This window comes from Trachemys scripta, chromosome 13, assembly GCF_013100865.1.
Source record: "Trachemys scripta elegans isolate TJP31775 chromosome 13, CAS_Tse_1.0, whole genome shotgun sequence".
Lineage (NCBI taxonomy): Eukaryota > Metazoa > Chordata > Testudines > Emydidae > Trachemys > Trachemys scripta.
Genome location: NC_048310.1, coordinates 42,594,633 through 42,603,284, shown reverse-complemented (window position 1 = coordinate 42,603,284; position 8,652 = coordinate 42,594,633). Strand labels below are relative to the sequence as shown.

At 42.9% G+C, this 8,652-nt stretch overlaps 1 protein-coding gene across 11 annotated transcripts in view; it reads left to right on the top strand.

Annotated features, from left to right (window-relative positions):
* The first annotated feature begins 351 nt into the window (after positions 1-351).
* Positions 352-8,652, top strand: part of CNOT1 (CCR4-NOT transcription complex subunit 1) — a 108,152-nt gene continuing 99,851 nt past the window's right edge. For all 11 annotated transcript variants that reach the window (XM_034788739.1, XM_034788742.1, XM_034788734.1 and 8 more), the window contains exon 1: positions 352-512. The gene's annotated coding sequence lies outside the window, so the exon portion shown is untranslated. The remainder of the gene's footprint in view (positions 513-8,652) is intronic.

The window sequence follows — 8,652 nt, the reverse complement described above, 5'->3', positions numbered from 1 at the left end:
ACTTCCCCTTCCTCTTCGCACAGCCGCGCTCCTCTTCTATTGGCCGGACCCTGTGAGCTCAGCTGCCTTCACCGAACGCTGATTGGCCACATCTCCTAGGCGCAGGAGCCCTGACCTTTGATTTGCAGACAGGAGGGAGGAAGGCCTCCATCCCATTAACCAATCAGCGTCAAGCCCTTGTTTTGGGGCAGAAACTCAGCGCTCCCATTTCTTCCCCCAATGAATTCCAGTCGCTGATTGGGCGGATCCCACGAGCGCAGGCGCCCGTGCTGCCTGCCTGGATTGTGATTGGCTGGAATCCGCGTACGCAGGGGGGAGGGCCGCGGCCCCGCCCTGCGCCTGGCGTGCTGCGAGGGGACTGGGGAGGGGAAAGGCCGCGACGTGAGCGCGCGACCCCGTCCGCCATTTTGTATTGAAACCAGCGGAGGCGAGAAGCTGAGAGAGGATAAAAGCGCAAGAGGCTGACCGAGGCGCCTGCTCTGGCCCCGCGACCCCCAGCCCTGCCGTCTGAGGTGAGAGCCGCGGCGGGGGCTGGGCTGGGGGCCTGGGAGCAGGCCGCGGGTACTGAGGCCTGGGGCCGGGCACAGTCCTGGGCCTAGGGTATGTGGGGCCCGGAGTCCGGGCGAGCAGGAACCGACCGGAAGGATGAGGCTTGGGGTAGCCCCAGGCTTGCGGGGGGCTCGGGGCGGTGCTGAGGCGCTCGGGGCCTAGGCTGGGACGTGACCCGGAATTGGGGGAGTCGGGAGCCCGGGCCTGTAGCGGGGCACCCCGCACGTCGGGAGCAGGGAAGCCCGGCACCCGCCCTGCGGGGGAAGCAGGAGCGGCGGCTGGGTTTGAGGTGGTGGGGCCCGTAAGCCCGGCCGGAAGTTCCCGGTAGGGGGAGCCCGAGTGGAGGCCTCGAGGCCCAGCCGTTTCCGGGGGTCGGCTGTGTGCATGGCTGGGCGGTCTGAGCTGGGCCAGCGGCCCTGGCTTCAGGGGCGCGGGCTGGGGCTCTCGGGGGGAGGGGAGTGGCTGGACTCCAGCTCCCCAGTCTTCCGTGGGGGGGGTGTGTCAAACTTCTCCTTTCTCCTGGGGTATGGTTCTTTGCGACACCAGGGTTAAGGGGCTTTCTAGGCGGGAGCCTAGGACAACCTGCCTCTTCCCTGTTGGGTGAGGGAGGGATGGACTTAGGCTACCACATCCCCTTGGGCTCCTTTTGGATCCCCATGAGTTACTGGGTTTGAAGTGGGTTGGATCGGGTCTTTGAACACCAGTCCCTCACTGATCGATTCCAGCCAGCAATTACATTTGTTTTCTCCTTGGTAGAATACTTGTGATGTTGGCTAAATGTGGAAATAAAACTAGTTGGTAATTCAGTTGCAACTCAAAACACTAAATTATTTTTTTGTCACTTGCCTCTTATGGTAAGTGCCCTGTTAAAAAGCAGCTTTATCAAGGACCTTCTCCTCACTTAAACACACTTGAAATACACAAATGGTGCTTGTTTATAGCTTAGTGCACTGGTTCTCAACCTGTGGGCTGCTTGTGGCCCAGTCAGCTGTGGCCCATGTGCATCCTCAGGGCCATACAAGTACACTTCTACCTCAATATAACACAAATTTGGATATAACGTGGTAAAGCAGTGCTCGGGGGGGGGGTGCGCACTCTGGTGGATCAAAGCAAGTTTGAGAATGCGGTTTCACCTCTAATGCAGTAAGATTTGTTTGGCTCTCGAGGACAGCATTATATCGGGGTAGAGGTGTAGTGTATATATTGTGTGGATGTGATCCATATAACACAGAGAGAGCTGCATGTGCCTCCCACAATAATTCATAGGTTGAGCACCACTGCCGTAGTGTGAAGTAGAATGAAAGCTTTGAATATCTTAAATATGTCACAATATCCAAAGTGCAGTTCTGGTTTCAGAAAAGTTTTTCTTGGGCAAATTAAGTTAGAATTAAACTAAACCATTGGTCATTCTAAATTGAGACCAGAATCTGTAGCATTTTCCCTCTTGTTTCTGCTGTGTAGACTTGCTCAGTCACACTAAAACTTTGAAGATCTCTTGAAAGACAAAATTGTTTGGAATTTGCGAACAGAAAAGATGGTGTGCCCTGGGCATAACAACTTGTTTGTAACTCCTATATAGGGTAACCTATAGGCTGTTAGTTAACTTAAAGAGCCTGTTTACTGTCGGTAGGCCTGACCTGACATGGATTCTTGACAAGCCAAGTAAAAGGTTTTGAAAATCCCAACATTTACAAGACAGTTTGTTACCTTGGCTGATGAAAAATAAATACATAAAAATGGAGTACATAGTCATACAGTAAGTACTGTGAAGACATGGTCTTTAATTATGAATTATTTCAGCATACCAGAAGTGGCTGTGCTATTCATTAGCAAGGAAGAAATATTTCTAAATGCTATCATCCAGTTAATTTGAGTGATGAGCAGTTGCTTAGTCCTAACAATAGTTCAAAACTAGAAAACTTAGTGTAATTATACTAATGTAGTGTAAACTGTTTTTTTAAAAATAGCTCTCTTGAAATGGGCATTCATTGCTTGCGTAATAGCCTCCCCTTCCTAGGCCTTGAAACTAAAAGGTGACTGCCAGTTAACTTTAACAAATTGCAAAAGATTTTGTTCAGTGCATACAAATGCAAAAGGATTGAGAGGTGATGTGCAAGGGCATTAAATATAACGAACAAATAAAAGTTGATACTGTGACAGACAAATATAGACTTAGTATGGGGAACATGCAACTTAGAGTTTAGAAGTCTCCAGTTTGATCATGTGATCAGATAATGCAGATGCTTTCTGAATTCAACTTCAAGGACTCTATGGTGGAAAGCATGAAAATACAACAGCTGTCAAATCGTTAAGCCGGTAGTGAAATACAGGTATTTCCAACCAGAACTGTATGACAATTCATTCTTGATACATATAAGTAACTTCAGGAGGCTTCCTGTTTCCAAGGTAACTATACCTTGGATTGAATAAAATGAAGGCAAAATTAGGCTGGATGAGGTAATTGCCTTGTAAACAGGAAGCAGCCTTTGATGGCTGTGCAGAAATGTGCTTTCCATCCCACTCCTGCATCTTGGTTTGGTATTGTCCTCCACTCCATATCCCTGTAAATAAGGCTGTCTAAATTTCTGACCCTCATCCTGTTGCCAGACAACCCCAGTCTTGAGTCTCCCCCGTCCTTCTCCCTAGAGAGACTTATTTCTGTCCATTCTTCTAGTCAGTATTTACTTTAAAATTATATTTAATATCTGGAGTTGAATAGAAAGGAGATACTGAGTTGGCCACATTTTAGCTATATGGATGGACTGTACTGAAGGGAGTAGAACAGAGATTTTATAACTACTGTTACTAAGGAAAAATAATTAATCAAAACCTTGTACTCTAGTGAATGCCCATCAATAAACCAAAGTGCAGGGAATTCCATAAATGAGAAATGTAGTTTGTGTACAGTATTCCTGTGTTCTAGTGAGATTCAGTTTGTGTTTTCTTAGTGTTGCTTATTAACTAAATTGTGTATTCTAATTAATCACTCCAGGTCTCCTTTTAGGCTCTGGCATGTAACACTTATCAATAGTTTTAAACACTTTTTTTAGTAGAAAAAAAATTAGTTCTAATCAGTCTTCACTCATCAGTGAAGGTAGGTCCTATCTATTGTAAACTTAACTACACTGACTAGGGAGAACTTCAAACTGCATTGTTAAATTGGAGGCAAATAGGATATAAATGTGTATCCTGGTTGCTCTACAGCAGTGGTCACCAATGGGTAGATCGTGATCGACTGGTTGATCCTGGAGCCTCTGACAGTAGATCGTGATCTCTGGCTGCTAAAAGTCCAGTGAGGCTAAGGCAGGCTCCTTGCCTGCCCTGGCCCCGCGCTGCCCCCAGAAGTGGCCAGCATGACCTGGAGGGGGAGGGGTCTCCATGCTGCTCCTACCTGCCTTCAAGTACTGCCCCTGCAGCTCCCATTGGCTGGGAACGGGGAACTGTGTCTAATGGGAGCTCTGGGGGCGGTGCCATGTCCCCCCTTCCCAGGGGCTGCGCCACCCAAGGTAAGTGCTGCCTGGTGGGAGCCTGCACCCCAGCCCTGAGTCCCCCTCCTGGAGCCAGCACCCCCTACCCAAGTCCTGAGCCCCCTCCCAGAGCCAGCACCCCATGCCTCTTCCTGTACCCGAACACACTGTCTCAGCCCGGAGCCCCCTCCTGTACCCAAACACCCTCCCAGAGCTTGCACCACTCACCCCCTCCTGCACCCCAACCCCTTGCCCCAGGCTCAGCCCAGAGCACTGTCCCACACTCTGAACCCCAATCTGCTAACCTCAGCCTGCTGGAAGTGGGTGGGGGAGAGCGAGGGAGGATGGAATGAGTGGGATGGGGTCTCGGGGAAGGGGCAGGGTAGATCCTGGTTTGCACTTAAATTCAAAAAGTGACCTTGTGCGTAAACAGGTTGAAGACCACTGCTCTACAGTATATACACTACCTAAATGTTTTCCACATTCTTGATTTGTGACACTAGCAAGAGGTGGTACTTGTGTTCCCCAGAGTACTTACCAGCATTCAACACTTGCAATGCAAAAGTGGATGGAAACTGATATTTTTAACAAGTTATAATGCCCTGTAGCACAAAATTGCAAGGCAATGTATTTAGGAAAGTTTGTGGCTGAAATGTAAGTGTGGAGCTACATGTTGACTACTGAAATCATATTGACTAAATTGAGTTTATAACCTTAAAATAAGGGAAGGATGCCAAAGCTTGTTCAATATCTAATGAAACATTTAGTTGAGTACTGCTATGCCAGTTGAGTTAACAAACTGCTTTCTACAAATTGTTTTTCTCTAAAGTAAATGTAAACTCTTCTTGGAGAGTAGCTGTCTGGGGTTGTGGTGAGAGTTATTAGACAAAATATTAAGCTTGTTCCACGGTGTTTAAATCACAAGTCAGGAAGACTCTATTTTAATCATGGATTTCTACATAAAAGTGCATTCTTGTTGGTTGTTATAACCTTAATACATATTCTTCACAACTCAGATGTAGGTTTCATTTTTAGAAGGTACACACTATACATTTTTAAGTGATTTATTTTGAAAACTTTTCAGATTAGTTTTACAGCTATAATCGGAAAATGAATGATAGTTTGGTTATTTAATTGACCAAAAGTAATTGAAGCAGATGTTTATGAAGTCACTGGGAGGTGAATTATCTCCAATTCAACAGGTTGATCATTAATATTTTGAGGATTTTCCTGCCATGCTGTATTAGGAGGAGAACATCACCAGACAGACATTTAAATTGTTTTAGTTAACTAAAACAACTTTATGTATTCTGGATTATTTTCTTCAACAGCAAACATATAATATTTTAACAAAACAAGCATATGAATTTTTGAATTTAGTTAAACATTCAAGTTTTTAAAATCAGGTTTGTTTTTGTTAAAATTGATTTTAACTCAAATAGTTAAATGAAATATTTAAAAACAAAAACAAATTAAATCTGTCAGCCAGGTCAATATGAGAAACTTAAAATATTGTCTTCTGCAGCTAACTCAGTCATCTTCACCTTCATTTTCCTGTTTGTTCATAATCTGGAAAAGAAAAACAAGCTTTCCTGCTTTTTCAGGCCCCAAACGATTTCTCAGTTTGGAATGAATTGTCCAAAGGAAGAAAATATTATTTCTACACTGGCTAGGGTGACCAGACGTCCCAATAAATTTTTTTTTACTCTGCAGGCGGATTCTTCCTCATCTCCCCCGCCCGATATTGTCATCCTGGCAGAAGAAGCTACTGCTGTTAAAAGTGAGATTATCACTTCAGCAGTCTCTGAATCCAGGTGCTTAAGTAACTTCCACCAGTTCACTGGTGTGACTTTCTTGAAAACATCATGAGCAAACATATTTCTTGAATGGTTCTTATTCACGAACTGGGTCTCTTTTATGGTCTGCTGCCATTATAGGTTTTCCCTCCTAGTGAGAGAATGGTATGGTAGATTTCACATCAATGAAGGCTACACTCAGACCTCAAGACTTCTGGAATATGCTGCTCAGTTTCACTTTTGTTTCTATTGCCTGTCCCTCCTTTCTCACATTTATCTCCAGACTTCTTCTCCTTGTCCAATCTTCTATTCATTGAACTTTTTGAAACTTTACACTTTTAGAGAGAGGTAAGGGTTTGACTCTGTACACAAATTTGCAGCGGGACAGTAGGGTTGAGGTCTGTTTCTCACCTCTATACACTTATTTATTTATTGGAAAACATTTTTGCGGTTAACAAGCATGTTATCTATGGAGACACAAATCCACAGTTTGAGAACTGCAAAACTAAGCATCTCTGATGGTATCTTCTAGACTGAGCACTGAGTCCCATTGGGTCGATAGAAAGATTAACCTAAATAATCTATACAGAAGCCCCTGGAACCCCATAAGTTTGGGTCCCTAATCCATGAACTGTTGGAACTCATTTACAAAACTTTTCTTAAACATTACATGAATATATTGTCTTGTACTATAGAAATAGAATTTATAATCCCTATTCCATGATGAGATCTCTTTGAGCTATAATGTATCTTTAGATCAGTTTTTGATTAAAATGCTTTTTCAGGAAAAAACCTATTTTTTTTTTTTTTAAATCATTGATTTTTATCCACCCTACTATATTGGAAAGAATGAGTAAAATTTCCCAGTAATGTAATTAAATTGTCATCTATGTGGCTTATGCAGTGAGTTTTCTCTTGCCATAAATGTTTAAGCAGTAACTATCTTGTAGTCTAAATTAGCTTTGAAGCATACCTCCAGTTTCTTCCCTAACTGAGTCTTTTGAGGCACTAGCAGAATGCTTCATAAACTCTACTTATATGTGGCTTTGGTGGGAGGACAAGATGAAACTATTCCACCAGAAACTAGTTCAGTAATTTTGCTCTTCACTGTTTCCTTATGCAATATCTTATAGAACTCGTATTCCTGTAATGGCCTCACATTTTTTGGCTCTGGTAAAATGCGAACATCCAAGTTGGAGGTTAGGTGTTGGTTGACTACTGCTTTTGAAACCCAATGGAAATGCATGTCTAACACGTTAAAATGGCTCATTTGAATTTTTTAGGAATTTTTCAAGACCTCTTTTGTAGTGTCTCTTCTTTTGAAGTATTTCAAAAGACTTCAGAAGCATTTTCACTTCACCCTCCTCAGTGGTCGGACAGACACATGCCTACTGTATGCAGCTGAAGTGTCACAAAGTAACTGATAGTGCATTTCAATTTATTGGATTTATAGAATAGCAAAACCATTTCAATACTGAATACTAACTACTTTCTGTGGAGAATGAAGTTTTAGCTCTCACTGCTAAACTATTGGATTCTTGCCTAGAATTTTATTCTTGTATTTATAGCCCACCTGAATTCCACAATATTAGAGGCACTTCTGAAGTTGCATAGATTGCCAACTGAAACTTTACCTGCTATAGGAGATCCTTATGATATACCTGTCATTCTCTTTATAAAGTGTAATGATTCCATGCAAGAATTATAAGCAGACCAAAGTGGGTATTCTGTACCACTTGAAATGAAATTATATACTTTGTGTGTGAGTATAGGTAAGTGCTAGTACAGATTAAGGTAATCATTTAAAGGATGACTGAAGGGCTGAATCTGTTATATGAAAGTAGTGTCCCTTGTAACATAGGAACCTATATCTTTATAGAGCCCCATGTGGATACGAAATTTGTATCTGTATCCGATCCGCAAACATTGTCTGCAGATTTTCAGGGCTCAAACTTTAAATATGCTGATAAAATTGACTTGTATCAAAATGTCTCCTGGGCTGAGCCTGTTTATCTTGAAGTAGACACAAGCAAGGTGTAGTGCATCTGGGATTATTTTAGTTACTGTAGGTGAAGGAGTGTAGTTTGATTGCCCTATTGGGTCACTCAGATTTGCAATGTAACATTCAAGGAGAATGACTTTCCTTGCCTGTTAAATTCTAGCCAGTCTTGTTTGAAACATTACAGCTGAATAAAAACCACTTTGTCCCTGTTGATTGCTAGCTAACCAATGCAGTATTCTAGAAGTCCATTCTTCATAATGTTATGAAACTTTCATGTTTAGCAGTCTTCTTACAAGTCTGTTAATGAGGAAATTCCAAAACATCATTTGCATCAACGGTGACTTCTAATGCCTTGTTGTTCAGTTGCCATAAAGCTTTCAGCTTCATAGATTATGTATGACACTTTTTAAACTAACACGAGACTTACAATCCACAAATCTGACTTTTTTCTGTCCTGGGAATGATTCTTCACTTTGGTATATGATCACTTCAGCTGTGTTAGTCTAGAATTGGCCAAGTAGATCATATCTGGGCTACAGAAAGATAAAACTATTGAGACTCTTTTGGAGTGGTGGTGAGGAAAAGGCAGCTTTCCACATGCATTACTTAAGACCAGGGACTCTTACTGAATTTTTCCTTCTTTAGAAGATCAGGCACTCTTGATTAGTTAAAATGTCTTTTGGAGAACTTGTCTGTAGTTGACTAGGATCAAGCTTAATACCGAGCTCTGGTCAAGTGTAGGTAGTCTCTTGGTCTATCCAAGGCCGTGATCAAGTGTCTTGATGTTTTTGGTCTTTTGGCCTTGAGATGAAAACCTTGTCTTTGCTTCTGGGACCTT